A 21,944-nucleotide genomic window follows, 5' to 3' on the forward strand; every position below is an offset into this window, starting at 1 on the left:
GAGACTTGGTCTTGAACTAGTCAAGAATAAAGTTTGCATCAGAGAGTGTGAAGGCAGAACAAATAGAGTAATTTTTTTATTTTTTTTTCATCAGTCTCTACCTCACATTATGTGGATAAATGTCTGCCATTAGATCCTTTTCTTAGGAAATGAGGTAAAAGTGTTATTACAGTTTGAGGCATCAATAGAAAAGGTGCCAAAACAAACTTAATATTGAGAAGAACATCACCACACCTTATAATATATACTCCACAACCTTTAAAACAGGTTTTAATTAAGTGGTTGATCCACAAGTAAAATTTGCCAAACCACCATTTGGATCACCTACATTATTTCATTTGAATCAAATCAAAATATGTTTTTTTATGTAGGCTTCCTAAAGGAACCTATGTGAGATTCTGAAATTTTACAAAGAAATTAACATCTCTGTATTTCTTTCCACATTTTATGCAATGAAGTGCTTGCTCTATTTTTTTTTTTTTCCAAAAAATACTTTAAATCTCCATCCCAACATCCTCCTGAGTCATCTTGCATTCTACCAAAATGTCACTTCTAGTAAAAATGTTTAAAAATTGAAATAAACATTAATACTGTCTCTGCTATTTCTTGCCAATACATAATTACTGGCCCATTTTTAAAGTGTACCTACAAACACAGTTCTGTAAGCACTGAAATTTTCATGCATGTCTGGTCATAGAGATTCATTCAAAGCCAAATTAAATTCATGGAAGTGCTCCAGTTGATCTCAATTCACTTTTAAACCAGGCTTACTAAAAGGTGTTAAAAATACATTCGTTTTGAGTTTTTTGATGCCAGGAAAAAAAAAAAAAGCAGAATGTCCTTCAAATTATCAACATATTTTAAATGTGCAATCCGTAGGACTTTTGCTCTCAGAAATCAAGAAAGATGTCAGGATTTTGACATTTTATTTTTGAGTTACTCTATGTAGGTGAGATTACAATGCTACACCGTGTGCCATTTCCTTGATTCACAAGGAATCAAGTGAACGTAATTCCATGATCACAATTTTAATCTTTTTCCTTTATCATAGATGCATTTATAAAGGTTCTCCTACAAAAGATGATAAACTTTTGTTGTATTGTCATATGTAGAAAACAGATTCCAGTATTAAATCACTGATGAAAAAGTAGCAAATCTTTGTTCTGGACTGGTGTTTCTAACAGAAAATTTACTGAAATGTAGTGATAACATCAATTTTAGGTTTAGCAGGAAACTAGATGCTACGGTAATAAAATCCTTCATGTGACAGTAGAATTATCAGCTTCATTTAAAAACCTTGGATCCGTGTAAACAAATCTCTCTGCAGTTGAGCAAAAATCTGTTATCTCAGTATGATAGCCAAAAATATATGACCACAATGGAATGAAAAATATACCTTTTTTTTTTTTTTTTTTTAGCCAATTCCAGTGCTTTCAGAAAATGGCTTTAGATCAAATTAGAAGTTTTGAAACTCAAAATTTTAGTTTGCCTAAGTGATGTCTTTTACCTTATGAATTTAAATTTAGGCAAATTTCATTAGAATTGTGATGAAAACCCATAAATAAGCATTTATTTTTATATTTTTTAATAAACATTCATAAAGATAATCAAATGATTGCACAATGATTAAGGAACCATATGCATAAATATTTTTCCAGTGCTGGAATTTCAGCAGTGTTTTTTTTCCAGCTCAAAAAACATAACTTACTTTAAAACAACTGAAATGTAATTGCTCTAAGAAAACTGCATGCAAATTTTCACATGCAATCTTTTCAAACAAATGGTGTGTCAGAGTTATAATTAAACTCAATGCAAAGTAAATTGGAGATAAAAATCAATAAGCGACTCTGTTTGAAATCTCGTCACTTATTGATTCATGAGCCATTTATCTCTTTGCATTTCACATCAAAACCAATTATCAGTTAATGAAATCACAGAGATGCAAATCAGAAATAGGAGAACTGCTGAAAGTATATTTCTTTGCCATTTCCAGAAATTAATATAGGAAAAAAATGTAATCTTGCTGTGCGTAGCTCTGGTTGGGAACTTTTTTACTAAATGTTTCTTGTTTTTTTTTTTCTTGTTAAAAAACAAACAAACAAACAAACAAAAACAAAACTGCTTTAAAAAAAAAAATCATTTGTGAGACTAAAGTAGTTTCAGTTAACCATTCTCTGAGAAGGACTCCTCAATACTATCACTCCTCAGTATGGTTGAAATACTGGTAGCATATAACACAGAAAACAACTAGGCAGAGGTTGGAATACCCCTGGCCTCCTTCCTGCTGAGGTGCAAGCAAACTGGGGGAGCCTCCAGGTAGCAAATGTGAGATGAGTGTCTATCTCCTGTCTTGAAGTGCAACAGGAACATTTTTGAAGTCCTGAACCTGGTTAGAAAAGTGCATCACTAATGGTGACAGTGGCAGTTCTAGTGGCACTGGTAGCCCATCTGCCTGAGGAGAAGGGAAGAGTAGGGAACTGGCTGGAGATACCCAGAGCTGCTCTGGGTCAGGGATGATTCACACTGGAACTACTTGGCATTTTGTTAATCAAAGGCTAAATGTCGCCTATAGGGTTAATTCTGTCTAACTCTGTAAGAGGAAGGATTGAGAAGGAAGGATTGAAAAGAATGAGTGTTAGGTCATAAAATGTCATGTGAAATTCATTGTGATTAAATATAAAATTATGCACAGGAGGAAAAACATGGGGAATGCGTAAATGTAGTCTGTCTAAAAAGGAAAAAAAAAAAAAAAAAAAAAAAAAGTGAAAACATTTCTTCCCAGAAGGAATATAGTCACTTTTCCATTCATATGTGCACAGTATTCCCCCAGAAAAGATAGTCAGAATTCTTAGACTTCTGCAGCATAATGAATGGAAAGTGGATGCTTTCTACTGCTCTCAGTATGGAGCTGTGGTCTCAGTCTACGTTTGTCACACAGTGCCTCGCTACTATGCCCCAGCCCATGTATAAACATACACTTAGGTATTATGTTATAGAATATCAAAATGTATTCCAATTATAAACACAGAATGAATAATACATACGCAGTTGGGATTGTGTTTCAAATCTCGTGTCTTTTGCAGACAGAAGTACACTAGTTCCAGTAATCAAATGCATGTTCAACCAAAATAAATATACCGATATTTTTTTACGTTTATTATCTGACATTTATGGCATCTAATAAAAAAATTCTTACTGCAATTGGAAAAAACAAACCCAGCAAATATTCAACACGCTGGAATTTTTAAGTGTCTTTAAACTTGGAAGAAAAGTGTTTCTTGTGCGTTGTTGCATGCCTCCTGAAACAAAGAAGGAACTTAATGCTGATTATAGTTATAACTACAACCTTCATCTCTTCCAAGTATATGCATATCAAATATATTTTAAGAACAGGAAGAGAAAAAAAGAGGGAAAAGGAAAAGGAAAAGGAAAAAAAGGAAAAGGAAAAGGAAAAGGAAAAGGAAAAGGAAAAGGAAAAGGAAAAGGAAAAGGAAAAGGAAAAAACAAACTAACAGGCCTTGATCTTCATTCTACATTAGAGTTTACTTTTTGTACAAAACTTAACAGGACCATTTATGTTTCATCTTCCCCTCCTTCATGGTTAATTTTTTTAGAAAACAACAACAACAAAAAACCCACTGTAACACATCTATTTCAATTAGTTTCTGTTGTACAATAACATGAATTATGATTTTTAATACTGATAAAAGATACTTGTCTAAAATTTAATCTACTTGAAAACCATGCCTTTGGACTTTCTGTCTGAAATCCGGATGTACATCACAACTAAGGACTGTCATATAGCCTTAACTTGCATGGTCTATTAGAACTGCATGTCACTGGCTAGTGTGTATGGCAAGAAATACAGAAGTTCAAGGTGTGAGATAGAAATCAGAAGGCTTATGTGTAGGAATTGTCCTGATATAAAAAGTATTACTAGAGCTATTTCCTCCAGATTATTTTAAAGATTCAGGGTTACCTCTGCAAATGCCTCCATGCAGGTCACAGTTCTTGAAAAATAGACAGATCATATGCAAATATTACCATGCATAACGCTCTTGGCATGCATGCCTCTGGCCTTGTCTTCACAGCTGTTTATAACATATGACAGCGGCTGCGTGCAGAAACAGGGCATGACACTAGTTGGAAGACAATATGTATAAAAATGCTAATGAAAATGCATCCTCAATGAAAGCATTTGTAAAAGCTTTTAGAGGCAGAGAATTAATATTACAAGGCCTTCTAAACTAAGGAGGTCCCAGCTCTTGTCTATGTAAGTGGCTGTTTCTGTGACATTTTTTACACAGTGCTCTGAAAAAAAGATTATGTTTCTCTAAGGCATATGATAGATACCTAAGGCATCAAAGCATGAACAAAGTATTACCATCACCCGTATAATGGAGAAATATGGCTGTCATTTATAGAGCCAAAAGTATGACCATCTTGTAGATTTTAAGAAACACAAATGTCCAAGTGACAGAAGATCCATTGGTTCCCAAGAAGCAAAAAATGGTGTATCTTCTCAAGACAATTGCAAAGCATTTCCAGTTACATCTTGCTATAGTTAAGTAAAGGAAAATGGCAATGTGTGTGTGCTTCAATATCATCCAGAGGACCAACCTATTCATCTAAGAGATTCTCAGCCCAAAGTCAGTGCAATTGCAGTAACAGAGTTTGAGAGTATTCAGCATATAACCCAGAGTGAGGATGAAAAACAACCTAAAATGTTGAATTAGTTAACACCAATCCAGAGTAACTCCTGTAGAACTGGCAGAGATTCAGCCAAACATTTAATGTTCCACATTTCTAATGAAGGCTAGGTAGTGTGTGTGATTGCACTTGTGCCTGCGGCATTTTCAGAAGAAGTGGATTGCTGTTTTCACCTCTGCTTCCAGACAAAAGGAGTAAGTAGATAGTTGTGTCAGGTATCCAGAACAAAGTGATGAGTGAACACAGACGATCAGTGAGGGTTCTTGAACTCTGTGTTTGTCTTCGAAGAAGTCAGGGGGAAAAAAAAAAAAAAGGAAAAAAAAAAAAAACAGAAGAAAAGCGAGGTGGCAGAAAGATGAAACGAGACTCCAAGAGGCTTTGACCTACACATCTGGAGTTGCCATTGGTGTTCCACTGCACTCAAGAACACAGAGATGTGGGCCAGCCTTTGGATGAAAGCATCCTTCAGGAGTCTGTAAAAAGTTGTATGGAAATTGTTAAGTCACAGCCTGAAACAGTGATTGAGCACCTGGTGAAGGGGTGTAGCCAGCCCTGGCAACACAGGTGGAAGCAATTCACACATGTGATGGGAGGTCCAGGTCCACCCCTCCCTGACCTCATTTAAGTGCTGGCCACTAGAAGGAAAGGTTCTCTTCTTGGAGATTGCTGCTTTTTTTTTTTTTTTTCTTTTTTTTTTTTTTTGAAGTGTTTGGTGAGCCCTGATCTTCAGAAAGTGGTAAGCTGTTCCTTCTGTGTTTTTGGATTGTGGTCTCTTGTCTTTTGTGAATGATCCTGAACTGGTTTGGTGCAGTTATATCTGCTATCATTTTTCTCTCCAAGAGTCTTCTACAAAACTAATTAAAATAGGGTTCTGGATGATGCAGGACTTTGAGACACCTAGTATCTGCCTTTGTAGTGAAAGTGAAAATCTTGCTTTCTCTATTTCTTTCTCCCCTTAGCTGCTACTCTGAGATGTTTCCAATTGCAAAACCCCTAACTGTCAAGTCCTTTTTCAAGAATCTTAACTGAATGACTCAGAATTATTCTTCCTAGATAAGTAGTGAATAGGGTGGTGTTAAAAAGAAAAATCTCTATTCAGACTTAAAACAATAAAAAGAAGCTTCTCTAATGTTTTACTTCCTCCACCACTATTAATAAACACTTCATTGTCAACCAGACTGGTGACGACAGTACTTTCATCATGTCTTTGGGCTGTGTGCATCTTTACAGATTCTGCCAGGCATTGAATCTCTCTGTCTCCAACAGAGAGAGGGAAATATTTATTCACAGCACTGAAATCAGCAGACCTGACAATGTTCTGAAATGACAAATTCAAGCACTTTCAAAGACACTTGGATTTTCAGAGAATTTAACCCCCTGCCCCTCACTCTGCTCAAATGTATTTTTGCTGTCATTTGTTAAGTAATGGTAGAAAAGAAAGTAAATCAAATTTTAAAGATTTTCTTTTGGTATTATAAAATCAAAATCGGTGAGAATCCACCACGTGAAAGCACTTTATGTGAGTAATGTATGGCTCGTTTCTTGAAATCATGCCTATAGCACTTAAGTCTTGACTTTGGCAAGGCTTTTTCTTTTCTTTTTTTTTTTTTTTTTTAATAATATTAGACCTGTATAGTTGTCCAAACTTTAACACTTTCTTGTGAAAGAGCTGGTGGTGTTCAGATGTGGGGTATGGCTACTGGGCCAGATATGCAGCTGGGCTGACCTGGTCTGACAACTCCTCTGTTATTGTACTGTATCTTTTTCTTACTAAGAGACTGGTAAGACTATCACAATATTTGGTCTCCAAGGCAGATGCTATCTCCTATTTAGGAAGTGGCTGCCCTTCCCCTTAGTTCCTTTTCTGTTTTCCATGCTCTGGAAGCCAGCAACTTCTCCAGAAAGAGAGGTGTCAGATTTAACTGACAGGCTAGAAAGGATGGTGCGTTTCTTGTGAAACTCAAGTTTTTGCTCAGGGTTTCTGATGTTTTAAATCTTTCTCAGTATCCATAAGTATCTAATGTAAGTTCCTTTTTTGCCATCTACATGCTACAGATTGTGACATCTGTAAATTGTTATGGTTCTTGATGTCTTAGCAGATTTAGTACTTAAGGATAAATCACTCAAAGCATATGTTTTGATTACAGAAATAAGTTGATTAAATGTTGCGCATTTTATTAATCCTGAGAAAATTTATGCTACGTCATGATCTAATATTCAAAAATGTAGCTCTAGAATACTACTTAGAAATGAATATGTCTCATTTTGCAAGGAGGATTCCTCTTACCTAACCAAACTTATTTCAGGCTAGTCAACCAAACTTTCTTTCTAAGATTCTCATCTCTTCTTCATCAACTGCAGTAGCAAACTAGACAATGACATTATGTAAAACTTCAGTATTGCAAGACTGAAGGGATATGAGCCACTCCAAAGGAGATTTGCATGCTTAAGATTAGCCACCAGAGTCCCTAAGGAACAATCCTGTATTATTATTATTATTAATTATACAATCAGTGTTATCAACAGAGGTTGTTGGACTGAATCCTCAGATGACTTATGGGCATCAGTAGGGCTATGATGATTTATGACATTATTTGCCTTGTGTGTTGCAGTTAAATCTTAATTCAGCTTGGCACTTAGACCTGTGGCTAAGCTTCGTCATGAAAGTAGCTTAGGGCAAGAGACTAGAATATCTGTAGTTAGATACATTTAAATAGACTGTTTTCACTTTCTCTAAAGAATTCTTAAAGTAAAAAGGAAATAGAAATAATGGACTGGACAGACAGCTCACTGATGGAAAAGTTTGTTAAATTATTTGATGTCATAACTCCTAAAGGACAAAAGTGACTTCCTCCGGATGAGGAAATTTATTGGTGCCAAAAATGCTGAGTGAGACAGAATCATCTTGACTGAGGGTGGGGAAATCATGGTATAATTGGTAAGGAGACATGAAAACCAGCCTTAGCAGAAACCAATATGGAACCATAGCAACAAACAACATAAAGAATTTTACAGATACTTTAAAAGCATTTAGGAGAAAGAATTGAAGAAGAGGTAGATGATGAATCATAGAAAATTTCAAAGTTATTCTGTGCAGAGACATGTCTCTTTCTCTCAGTTTATAACATTGAGAACAGAGATGAAGTCAAACATGGGAGAATGCTGCAAGTATATTACTAATTACTTAGATATGCTCTAGGCTGAAAATTTTGAACTGGAGTGAATGTAGGATTTACCATTGTGCTTACATGTTCATTTAATTCCTCTAAAGAGGAAGAGAATAGTTCCGCATTTCAAAAGACAGCACTTAGAAAAATATTTACATACATAACCATAATCTACTACACAGAGATGTAAAGAGTCAGAAACTGACAGTCTGTCACACTAATGATTAATAGTATCAGCAAATCAATACTTGTCCCAGAGCATACCTTATTATTTTTCCATTCTTGTTTTTGCCTTTATACATCTGTCTGTGGTGGTTTTAGGTCTCTTCAACTATCAAAAGACGTTTTCCCCTCTAATTCTTCAAAAACCTTGAAAAAGTAGAATACCCTTTATCAGAGTTCACCCAGATATTTCAGATTAAAATGAGCTTCAGAAAGCAAAATCATTTCAGAATAGCTTCAAAATATGCTTTCTATTATTGTTGGTAAACAGTTTGTAAAATAAATAGAGATGGTTACAATACAAGTACATATCTTCTCATTTTCCTCATTCTTTATCCAATCTATTTCAGGTGATGGGAAATAGGATAGATTTTTTTCAGTCAAAACCTAGCAAAAGCTCAGAACCAGAAGAGTTATGAAAGATGGAAGATAATTGCTACATTTAGGCACTTGCATTATGTAACAAGATAAACCAAACTCAGTAAGATCATATAAATGGAATTGGAATTTAGATGAAATTTTTGTAATGTGAACCTAGCCTCTAATAATTCTTACTATTCTCCCTCCCAGGAAGGGGAAAAAAAACAAAAACAAAAACATGAGGTTCCCCATTCACAAAATATAGGTCTTCTCATTTAGAGGCCTTCCTACTCATAATCATTTAACTACCTGTTAGTAGAACACTCTACTGCTAGGTAATTGTTAGGCAATTTCTATTGAAAACATGCAAAAATTGTACTTTGCATCACTGCGTTTCCTTCCTTTTATTGTAAATTTTCTCAGAATAATCTTAGAAGCATACAGAGATTGCAGAACAGAATGTGGGAAAAACTGAAGAAAAAGACAACTAAAATCTAATCTGATAAAACGTGAAGTAGACTCCAGTTTTCCTCTCCATCCTTAGTAAAAAGCATGCTCCTTAGTATCAGAAACCTTGTTAAAAAGGTGTTCTAGATATGTCATGATAATGAACTTGATCCTAAAAACTTCTTGGAACAGTTTAATTACTTTTATCGTATCAGCTGGCAGAGCTGTTGGTTTGCCTAAACCATAATTTACAATGAGTTATGATTGATTAATGGACCCAAAGAAGTTTTAATTTCAGGCTATATAATGTGTATTTAAAAAATGAAAGGGGTCTGCACTTTCACAGACTGATTAACCTTTCAGTTATACACCTTTCAAGTTGATGTTCTCAGAGATCAAAGGACAACCCAGATGGTTTTACAATAGAACTCTTCATTTAGACAGTCAACTAGAAGCAAGGACAAGTAGAAGTCTTATTAGAACTGAATAGTTAATAAACCCTGCATATATATAAATATATGCAATCTCATTTGAATGAAAATTAGTGTGTTGCTGATTCATTTTTCCACAATTAACATTAGTAGAACTTTCAAATTTTTCAATTTTTTTTGCTGCTCTTACAGTGGGTGTTAACTCCTTGAAACACAGTGTTTGTGCTGCTTTTTTTGTCTTACAGTATTTCTTTATCAAGACTAGAAGAGAATTGATTAGGATGGTGTAAGTGGTGATCAATTTATCTCAAAAAAAAAAAAAAGGCAACAAAAAATTGTAGTAATAGGTAAAGTAATAGGTAATAGAAATATGCAGTGTAGCTTTCATTTGAACAGAGTGCTTAATTTCTTCAGCAGAATACCAAATAGTTGATCTGAAACTAGTAGACTCAGTTTAAAGATTTACAGGCTACTTAGTAAACAAGTTATCACACATAAATTCAGGACCATCTTTTTGTATATTCAAAATAGGGACTTGGTGTACTTGCAGATCCTTCTGATCATTATCTGTAGGAGAATTGAATCAGCCTGCAAGGTAGATCTGAAGGAGAGACGGGAGAATATTTAGAATTTCTCATTACCTTTTCCTAAGGACATACCCTTACTTGCATGCTGAAGGTACATTTCTGCTTTCATTACTGCTAACTCTCAGTGCCAAACATATCAGGCCCTCAAACCAATTTTAAAATCATATAAATAACATAAGAAATTCATAAACATCCAGAAAGTTAGCTTCCTAGGATAGAAGCGTTCTTTTCAGTGCTTGCAGTTTCACAGTGATACTATATAATAGTGTATTACATCTGCATTATAAGTGAAAATCATACCAATGAAAATATAAAAATTTAGCTTATTACTTTGAATATTTATTGCTATAAGGCCTCTTATAAACTTACAGATCTTGATGGAAAGAAGAGTCCATGTGAAGAATAACATTAAGTGAAAAGGAAGGTAGAGTCAAATTCATATGATAATTTATTGTTCACTTTTATTCAGCCTTCTATCTTCTCACTGTCCCATCAGTGAAGGTAACAAAACTTTGCTACCTTCATGTGATTTCATTTTTTATTTTTCCTCATTTCTCAAGACCTTATTGATTTTGATATTTCATTGATATGTTGAGATTGTTCCTCAGTTTGAATTACAGTTGCTTTCGTGTCTATCTACTGGAAGCATCTCTGGCAGGTAGGAGATTCAGAAGCTGAAAACACATACTGAAAACCAGAAGAACATTTTCAAAAGTTTAGAAGCAATTAGGACTCTTAAATTCCGATTTGGTTTAGCTGCAAATAGAAAGACTATAGAATGCACTTATCTGATTTGGAGGTCTGCAGTCCCTGAAAGTTGATGGGATTTAGTACATTTCTCATGGGAAATTCCAGGCTGGCTACTAATCACGGTACTTCCAGCACCAGGATTTCAAGGCTTAAAAGAAGTTGGGGTCTTTGGGGTTCTCAAATAGAAGACAGCATGACTATAATTTTGTTCTCTGGCTGGGAAAATACTTTAATGGCCCAAGTGGTGGGAACAAAGGTTCCCTGTATTAAATGTATTTAGGTGCAATTTCATTACGGAAGAGAAAATTCCAGAAGATCTGAGAGATGCCATCATGCACACCATTACTAGGGAGCTCTGCCTCATGTGTATTTCACTGGTTCATCAAAACTAATTTCCACTTCTTGACCTCTGATGAATGAATATTATTCTATGGTGAAATATCCTTTCACCATGTTTCTGTTAAATATCTCAGAGTCATTTAGGCTCTGAAAATACTATCCACTAAAATCTAAGATCAAGGATTTTCATGTTCTCTAATCACTTAGGCAAGTTCATGACACATGGTTTGGCTTAAAAAATTTAGTAAGTTTTGCACTAAGCTATCTTTCCCTTATTTAAATAAGATATGAAGAAAATTGTTCTGTTACTGTTTTCTGTGTATTGCAAAGAAAAAAAAAAAAAAAAGAAAGAAAAATACAGATGGTAAATGCATAGAACTGTTGAAATATATTCTGTCCCAGAAGGGGAACATTGAAGAAAAAATATAGACTCTTGTCTTTATTTTTACTGTGGTTGTAAAAGAAAGATCCAAATGCTTTAATAAAAAGCGTCACACAACAGAGTAAACAAAGCTTTGTTGGTTTCTTAAATACTAAGAAATTAGACTAAGTAAAAGAATGAAATTGATCTGTAGCTATTAAAATGAGGTTAACAAACAATGTACACAAAATCAGTAAATCAGAATAGCTTGAGTTGGAGGGTGTGTACATTTGGCTGAGATACTCAGAGCATCAGATTTGCCAACTCTTTCTGTCATATTCCTTACTTCTGTGCTTGTCTTTGAAGTCTGTGCAGTTGAACAGTTTCGGTTCCTGGTTGGCATCTGGTCCAACTGGAGTCAGTCCTATCTGCCAACTTGAAAAATGACTGAAAATGGAGACTCCCTGCTGTCATTCAAGGAAAAACATGGCATCTGCTCATATTTATACTATTATTTCTGCTAGATGTTTGTATAGCTGTCTTTTTCTGTAAAATATTGATGTTTTGTCCTTTAATGCAAATCTGGTACTGGTCCCCCATTTGATAATTGACATCACAATCTAAGTAGATTTACTGGATATATTAATGCATTTATCTTGTGTGGCAATATATGATCTAGGTGCATAGAGGTGTTGAGGCAGTGCAGTTACACTTCAATCAAACCTCTCAATTGTGTATTACCATTTTAACTTTTCTATTCAAGCTGAATTAAAAGAAAACTGAAAATGCTTTAACAGCACTCGAAATATCTGAGTTTTGTCCTGCTCCAGGAGGCATTGTAGGCTTTTAAAACCTTGTCTTTCAGAGGCTCAGAAGACTGTCTTCCTAGCACTTTGAGTGCAGCAGCAATAACTGGACTTCTGTTTTGCTTGGAAACTTATAGATATTTGCTTTATTTTCTGCTACTTTAATGTTTCTTCTTGTATTCAATCATCCACATTTATTTAGATTTCTATTTTCAAAAGCAGAATGTTCAAACAAGTTCACAAGAGAAAAATTCTGAGACTTGTTTCAAATCCAGACTTCCGTATGGATGATCTTTCTGTCTTGGTAAGCCTCTTAATTTCTCAGTTCTTTGCACATAGATAAGACTGACATATCTTTCTTCCTTTAACACTGCATCTTGTTTATTTAAAATCCCTGGGTCAGCAAGTATGCTTTACTAGGAATTTGTACAGTCTCTTGCTCAAGCGGCTAAGACATTGATTGTGATATAGGTAGTCCTATAATATAGTACCTAGTAATAAATAAAATTTATACTAGTTACAAACAGTTCTAGATTTTCATTACTGTATAGCTCGTGAGACCAATACAAAACTTGGAGACTGCTGTAAAATGGCGTACCAGAGGAAAAAGTTGTTCTGGCAAAGCTGGTGCACTGTTGTATGGAGAATCATTAAGGGTGTTGGCATTTCTGTTTCAGGAGGGGAGATGCATTTCAGCATTACCAACATATGACTATTTCTCATTTAAAGCTAGGGAATATTGGAATGACTGTATACCTAAGAATAATATATATTAGGGACATAAAAATATAGACATCAAATTTGAGGAGGATTATTTTTATGTAAAATTAGTCCCATGTTTCTTTTCATGTCTATAAAGGTTCCCACTGACAGTCTATCCAGTGTCTTATCAGGCTATTGACTGAGTTTGTATGCACTATTCTATTTGTGTGACATACTTTGCATCTTGTGTAGAAGAACAGCCCACCCAGAGGTGAGGTGTATCAATGAGAACATCAGATTTAAGAGACTGAGAATGAAAGGATATATAATTGGAAGTAAGTGAAAAAAGATAAGAAGATAAATAGTGCTTGTGTAGAAAATAGTCAAAAGCCTCACCTGGAACAGTGGGGAGAAAAAGCAAATTAAGGAACCTGAAATTCAAGATTCTATTTATTTAGCTATAGGGGATATTGAGCACAAAAAAAAAAGGATAGTTCTGTGGAGGGGAGTATTCAGCAGCTGTTTACCTCTCCAGCTGTTGCAAGAACTGAGAGGATGATGTGAAGAGAAGTGGAGCAGGAGCACTGAAAGCCCAGTAGTATGACTCCCCCAAGAAATCCTGGAAAGGGTCCTGTGGCCAATGGCAGGAGGTAGCAGAGCTGCATGGGCTCACTCTTCTCCATTGAAATGGAATGATATAGAGCAATGCAAAGGGATAGTAAAAATGCTATTTACAGCTATTTAACAAACTGCTCCCCAAATGATATTCTCTCATACAGATGTAAATAAAATGCTGACTTTTATTACACTGCACTGAAGGCGGCAATGTGAACAATCCCATCTAATAGCTGACTGTAAGTTGAAACACTCACTACTATAAATTTTGTCCATTTTTACTGCAGTTTAGGGTGTTCTGATGCTGACCACAACGTTTTCCAGGGTTCTGTTTGTACTGAGAATCCTCCATGGATTTCAGTGAGTTATGCAGCTAGCACAGCTCTCTGAGCACCATTACTTGAGAGCTTGGAGGCATCCATTAATTTTTGAAGGCTGTCACTGTCATAAAATAAACCACTAAATAATCACAGAAATACTGTATCTAGTTCAAAGAAGGCATTTTCTCCTTCTGTGATGCAATCTGTGTGTCTTCCTCTCTTCTGAACAACTTATCCCATGCTGATACTCATTACGTTTATTTGTTATCTGCAGTAAAACATTTAATACTGTCACTGTTTTGCTACCCAACATGTCCATGGTTTCTAATGGCCAGACCTTGTGATAATAGGTCTAAGGAAGCTTTGCCCATCAGTATCAATACGTAGTCTTGGAAGGTGCTGAACTTATCCTGAAGATCTCTGAGCATCCTTAGCTCCTGTGTGATCGATACATGAAGAGCTTGCTGTATCTATGGACTTGGATTCAAGGTCTTAGTCCACAAAATGAAATTCATATTGAACCCAGTTTGAACTACTCATATCTAGACTGAAATACTGACTCTTATCATATTTAACTGATGATAAATCATGAGGTACCACACTGATGTCTGGGCTACATGCACTTAAAACTAGTTTAAGTGGGTAGGAGTGTGGTTCCTGGGATGGTTGCCAAGAAATAATTACTGACCTTAAAGAAGAAAACTTCCCATATTTATGTGCGTATTGAAGTTTGAAAGCACCATAATAATGAGGGAGAAATAAGTTCTATTACTAAGGCAAAAATATATTCTGGAGAGTTGTCTTTAGTATGTCTGATAATAGTGCTACTCTTCTATTTGTTTGCTTCCAGTACTGCATGCAGTTGCATTATGATATGTGTCTCATCTGTCAATGAACTGTGAAATTGTTCATGATGATTAAACTCTGTGGGGACTTCAGTGAGCAGAACTATGGGAACTTAAAGGATTCTCTTCTTTTCAGGCTGTAATTTCCGTAGGTGCTGAATTTTTGCTGTGATGTTCTGACTGGTGGAAGATATGTCTTTTAAAGTATGTTCTCAGCCTCATACATCCTTTTCAGAATAACAGTAGAAGATTAAAGAAACTGAATATTGTAAATCAGTGTAGTTGATCCGTATTAACAAAAAATGATTTATAGCTGTTGAATATCTGGCATTTTTCTTCTGCATAAGTACCATGAAAGTTTTGATTAACTATAGTAACTCTCCAGTTGATTCTCCTAATTCATTTGCCTTGGCATCTTTTCTCTTCCTCCTCTCCCATGGAAAAACAAGCAAACCAAATCAACAATCAAAAACTCAACTTTTCGAATGTGGAACATAAGCTTTTACATTACAGTGCTCTGGAACATTCAGTAGATGAGTTCCAGTAACTATTTAAGTCCTTAATGATCCTTTCTACAAGGGCACATGTACAAAAGCTTTTTGTGTAAACATAACCTAGAACAAAATTTACAATTTTTTAAGACAAATTATAGAAAGTAGAGGCTATCAGATTTATAGTAGAATAGATGAGAAAATAGACAAGGATAGTCATAAGATATTTGCCACAGCAAGATTCAGTGGTTTTATTAATATTTCTTCATATTTTCATGTATAAATTCTATTATACATAAATATTTAAGTCTGTTTCAAAGAATGTGCATTTTTTCTTGAAAACTGCTTTCCCATTTTCACCCACAGTGATTGTAGCAAAAAGAATGGGATACTTTTAAAATGCTTTCTAATAAAATGTCATTACTCAGAACATATCTAAGTATAAAAATAACTGAGTCTGAGTACTGTAAAAAAAAAAAAAAAAGCTTAGACAAACATCACTGCCAATATGATTACTGCCATTGCACCTGCTTTCTGATGATCATTTGCCAAAGAGATTTGATGCAAATAACAGGATAAGCATACTTTAAAATAAATTTCTGAATGTGAGATGAGCAAATGCATCCATAAGAATATCTACCATTTCCTCTCTCTCTGCCCAGTATCTCTGTCAAGAAAAATGAATTTGTTTCTATTATTTTTTTTCCTTAGTCATACTCTATGATTCAGAGCTTCATTGTTTCACCAACTTGTTTTTTATTAAAATATAGGAGAATTTTTCTTAAAGTATTTTAAGATATTTTTTAAAGCAGTTCCATGACATCTAGTCTTTTGTGGAGAATTAAGTTAAACTGCATCTGTATTAGCACCTGCATACATAATTTTGTGAAAGACTAAGAACTATTGGTAGAAATTCTGAATAATGTTAGTGTACTGTGGCACCTGTAGTTTCCTTAATATTATAAAATCATAGAATGGCTTGGGTTGGAGGGACCTTAAAGACCATTCAGTTTCAAACCCCCTGTCGTGGGCAGGGTTGTCAGTGATATAAATGGAGAGTTATCTGCATTTTACCAGAGACAAAAACAACTTCCAATGTCTTGTCTTCAGTGAACTCCACTTTCTTTACTCCACTGCATCAAATCATGACAGAATTTTTCAGATATCTTCTAGACCATTTGATGGCTCAGCAATGATGACAGTGATTTATGATACATCATTACTTTTCAAAATATTTAAATATTAGCTGAATCATCTCCACCTAACAGGAAAAACTGTTTACTTTCTCCAAAGCTACAACAAAAGTATCATAAGTTCAACTAGCAAGTCCATTTTCATGGTTCACTAATTACTGCCAGAATAGTTAGCAGCAAAGTCCTTATGGCGCCAACAAAATTAATAAAAGGAAACAGCTGTGTCTAAATTTAAGCATAATTTCCTCTACAATGGACATACAAAATTCCTATCAGGATAGGCAACAGCGATAACAAATGAGGCAATGTATCAGATTTTATCATCAAATGAAATTAATAATAATGTTTTTATGATAAAATGTTTTTGTAGCAAATGTAATATTCTGATATTAAAATCTATTTTCTTGGGTAATATATCGGAATTTACTGCATATAAAATTATTATTTTTAGAGGTAATTTAAGAGTGATTAGGCTGAAGATTGATGCTGAGCAAAAATTAAAATTAGGCAAGGAAATGATTCTACGACAATAAGTTCCCCTATTTTATGTGTAGAAATAGATGACGACATGTCCTTAACTCCTCATATATACAAAGGAACTCAAAGTTAATATTATATTGATAGTCTTACTATTTCATATTTCATCACAATTTCATATATCATTTTCAGTAGAGCCTGCTGTCTAGTTCCAGTCATTAGTTACGTTCCCATTCAAAGGAGTTCCAGTCATTAGTTATGTTCCCATTCAAAGGTTCAGCTATTGATTGTTGAGTGTGTGAGCAATAAGCAGTGTCCCTGCAGACTGCTAATTGGGAGCACACTTGAAGGGATGTGCAGAAATGGCTGTTGGCATGTGGTAAGAAATGCATTTTGAAGTGATGGAAGATTCCCTTATAAATGCTGATGTGGGCTGCACTTTGAGGACTGTGTGTTCCCAAGGAAAATCTAGCAGTAAGTGAGCTTGTGTGTTTTTGTTTTAATGAAATTATTTATTTACTAGAAAAAAAATTATTATCAACGTTCTCCCATAAATGTTTCATTTTAATGAAATTTATGTAAAATTATTATATCAGAACTGTTTGAATGGGAAAAATTACCCAACATGTTTTCTTTTATCACTTCCAAGCTGATGGAAAATTGTGATTGCAAATCTTCAAAAGGAAAAAAATTCAGCTGAAAACCTATTAGAAACCATTAAGTGATTCTTACACAAAACCTAGCTCACAAGTGGAAGTCTTCAATTTTGTTTTATTTGTCAACTACCTCATGTTTAAAAGGATGTATACTTCTATTTTTGGAAATATTAACTAATTCATAGCTGTGAAATCAAATACATCAAGACACTATGGTGTCAATTAATTTACTTCACATGTTTTGAGATTGCACCAAATTGATGTTTTTCTGAGGAAGATATTGTACTAACAGAAGAACTTTGTCTCCTGCCCAGGTCAAATTTGCAGTTGCTAATGATAATGGGAAAAATGCCTTGTGGTACTTGATGTAGTGCTACTATTAGGGAAAAAAATGTGGGGGGAATTATCTACTTCAGAAGGTGATTTATTTTATTCCCCACATTTCATTATGAATACATGAATCTCTCATCATGGAGAATTCCTCTGTACATGTTATTTCACTTTATATTATTTAATTTTCTATGTGCACAGAAATTGAAAATATCTTTCTACATACTTCAGGACAAATGCTTAAACCCCCTGGTCAGCTTTTATTCAGTTCTTTCTCTTCCATTCAAATTGATTTTGTGAAATGAGTGACTCAAATTGACAGAGTTTGAATTATTTCTATCACAAAGCAGATTTCAGCACAGAACACTACTAAATCAAAGAGAAACTGATAAGATCATGGGATTTCAAAATTGTTGCAAAATTAATGAAAGTATGCGTGGATATTAAGGGACAGTTGTAAAACAAAAGATGGAAATTGAAGGTAGACAGAATTAGCATAAAAAACAATATAGAAACCTCTAGTTGCCTGCTGCTGATGAGCAAATGTCAGTGTCCAGTGAACCTTATTCTGTTTCTGTGCTTAATTTAATTATGGAGAAAAGCTAAGACAAGGAAATCCAGGTACTGATGAAATATGATATTAGGATTTCTGCCAAAGTGAAGGGAAAATGAAATACAGAAACTGAACAAAAATGTATGATCTTTTCCTTTCTTTATTTTGATGCTGATCTGCAACTGAGTCTGATCACATCATAAAAGCTCATTGGTCTAATAAAAGCTCATAGTCTCCTAATAGAACATGTTAACCTTTCTAATCACTGTTTTTGTATAATATTCAGAGTAAATGATCAAATTGAACATTTCAAAATAATAGGCTTGATAGTTTCATTCTAATTGGCATCAGTTTTCTTGTGTCAGAAAACAAACTGTTCTCTCCTTAATGTATATCAGCAACCCATAAAGCCCCACATTGTTCTAAACACTGACTTCAAAATTCATTTAAAGTTACTCCTGCAAATGCAACTTCAGAAATAATCTATTGATAGTGTTAAAAGCAAGTGGTATGAATACAGATTGAAAACTTGATGCTTAAAGAAGAAAGTAAGATGATATATTTGATCAAAATGTTGAAACATCACTGGAAAAGCTGCAATTTATTGTAATGCTTTGAGATAGGACTGAAACTTCAGAGATTTATGATCAGATCAAAAGTATTAAAATTAAGCAGAACTTTTGAGGAAAAAGGAGAAAGACTGTACATGTATTTTTCAGATCTGTTCCATCTGTTATTACCTCATAATATAGTTTTTACTCTATTTACATAAATATTACCTTAAATGCTGTAGATTTCATTAAAATCATAGAATGACTCCAGTTGGAAAGGACCTTAAGACCCATTCATTCCAACCCCCTAAAGTGGGCAAAGCTGCCACTCTGATCAGATGGAGTGGCTTGGGTTGGAAGGGACCTCAAGGATCATCAAGCTCCAACTCCCCTACTGCATACAGGGCCACCACCTCGACATCTAGGCTAGACTGTCTGGGTCCCCATCCAACCTAGCCTTGAGCACCTCCAGGGATGGGGCGCCCACAGTTTCTCGGGCAGCAGTGCCAGGGCATCGCCACTGTCTGAGTAAAGAATTTCTTCTGAATATCTAACCAAAACCTCTTCTTTCTTAGTTTAAAACCATTCCCTCTTCCTTGTTCTTTCACTGTCAGATCATGTAAAAAGTCAGTGTCCCTCCTGTTCATAAGCTCCCTTCAAATACTGAAGGCTGCATAGAAACATTGAAGGGAGCTAAAATGACATTATGCTGGTGTTTCTATTGCAATCAAAAACATTACTTACGCTTTGAAAAGAATTACTTAATTTTTTTTTTTAAAAGTTCTATGAGACTGAAAGATTTAATGTTGACTTGTGAAAGATACATTAATTTTCCTCCAAGAAACATACTGAAAGATTTTATTGAAGTCAACAGAAATATTCCTACTGAATTTAAGATGAGCTGTATACTTTAAGCTCAACAATGTGTGTAAGGTAGATTTGGTCCATGACTCATTTGATTGATGACTGTAGGAGCCATTTCAGACCTTGACACTGAACTAAGTAGAGGAATCATACATTTAGGATTCAAAATGGGAGCAAGAAGCTGCTAGACGTCAAAGAGGAAAAATAACCCAGTTATCATCTAAGATTAATCTGTGTCTTGCATGTCAAGCATGTTGGAGTTCTAAAAAGTGCATTTTTACTTTATTCTCATGTAACATTGCCTAAAAGATTACTGAACTGTGAAATATTAATTAAATTCATGATGTCCATTTCAGATGAGGTTGCAAGAAAGGGATGAAATGATTTATCACAGGACTTCTAGGAATTTAAGGACAGTTACTGCACATGTTTCTTTAGCCTGGCACACTGTCTTTTGTGGATCTTTCAGATTCTTGACCCAAGAGTCTGTGCTGAACTGTTTGCTACCTACAACCAGAAGGGGCATCCTGAAGACAGTCTGGGGCCAGAGCATATATGTATTCTACAAGGCAGAGGAAAGAATTTATAAGAAGGCACTTCTTCCCAGTTCCTCCACGTGGTCTTAAAAGGCTGGATTTTTTTGCAGTGCATTCTATATGGTTGTTTGCTCTGTCTGTACTATCATACTTGGCTTGCTGATAGTGAAGACAGAGACATGGGAACAGGCTAAGATGAGTGCCTGAGGATAGAAAATATTACAGATTTCATCCTTCTTAATGCTAATTCTCTGGCTCTACATCTTGGCAGATCCAAAAAAGCTTGTATTCTAAGACTTCTGAGTCTAAAATAAAGGTATTGAAGAACAGTGTTTTAACAGTTTAAAGCTTAATTTCTTTAAGCTTAATCAAAGTTCTAAAGCATTCATAGATTTTGCATCCAGAGTCCTGCAGAACAGGTAAACATCTCAGCCCAATAACCTTCTGCCTATCTGTAGTGGATTCAAATTTATTTTCATTCTGCTTCTCTCGCATAGTCCATTGAAGCACTATCCAAAATGCTTTAGCACATCTATATATTTCAGGTAATTCTGTTTAACTCCATGTAAATATTCACCAGAAGTTACAATGGGCATAACAGTTCTCTTTCTCTATCTTTGATTACAGTCATTTTTCCAAAGCACCATTTCATGTATTGCAAATTGGAGGTCCATACCATTAACCTAAAAGTTTTTCACATTTTCCAGACAACAGTATTACCATCCCTGAATGGAGATTCTTTTGTACATCTAACTCTTTTCCTTTAGTCATAAAAAATGTCAAGATCTTCTCTCTTTTGCTTTTAATCTCTGGAGTTCTCTACAAGCAATCCTACTGCATGAACTTGTGAAGCTTCTGATGTATGATGTACAGAAATAAGATTAAAGGAGAGTGAAAGCAAGAAAAAGCCTGACAGGGTACCAACTTGGAAAGATAACTAGATAGTCCATGTCATTATCTCCCATAACTCTAGCTAGCCAGGCAAATAGAAATAGCCTACATGGGACAGGTCCTATTTTTCCTCTCTGCAAAAAATGCAAGAACTTGAAAGTATTGTTTTTGTTTAACTTCTGTCTCTCAAAATCTTTCTACTTTAAATTTGTTCAAGATTTTGTTTGCTTGCTTGTTTGTTTTGCTATGGTTGGGTTTTTTGTTGTTGTTTTTTCTCTCTCTTTCTTTTCTCTCCAATACAAATTTTAACAGTTCCTATTTTCCAGATTGCAATGCTTTGATCATCCGGGTCTCTTTAATAAAGAGAGCTACTGCTAACAGATGGATCACAAAAGCTTATATGCCTTCTAATGAAACCAATCTTCCTAATTTACTTTTCCCTGCAGAGTATTTTTATGTTTTCCTCATTCTTTTAGAGTACAACTCTCAAAATCATCTGTTTGACCATGGTCCCAGGGTGGTATTTGTGATATAATAAAATATACACATAAAAAAAAGGTAGCTAGGCCTAGTTTAAAAGTCAGGCAAGTTTCACAGGTGTTGTTGAAGAGATTTTCATTATTTAGAAGTGACACAATAGCATCACAATTAATGTTACCTTGCATGAATATTCATGAATCGATTAGATATAGTAGTTAGGCTGAGGCAGAGAAGTGTTCAGAGGTATGGGCGCTTACCTG

The 21,944-nt window shown here is 34.8% G+C and overlaps 1 long non-coding RNA gene across 1 annotated transcript; it reads left to right on the plus strand.

The window, feature by feature from the left end:
- Positions 1 to 5,417: 5,417 nt before the first annotated feature.
- On the plus strand, positions 5,418 to 20,635 carry LOC149918947 (uncharacterized). The gene is made up of 5 exons (XR_016464670.1): positions 5,418 to 5,446; positions 10,296 to 10,348; positions 12,403 to 12,484; positions 14,799 to 14,866; positions 20,134 to 20,635. It is a non-coding gene; the product is annotated as an uncharacterized LOC149918947 (long non-coding RNA).
- The last annotated feature ends 1,309 nt before the right edge of the window (positions 20,636 to 21,944 follow it).

Source organism: Phasianus colchicus, chromosome 2, assembly GCF_987193195.1.
Source record: "Phasianus colchicus chromosome 2, bPhaCol1.hap1.1, whole genome shotgun sequence".
NCBI classification, from domain to species: Eukaryota; Metazoa; Chordata; class Aves; order Galliformes; family Phasianidae; genus Phasianus; species Phasianus colchicus.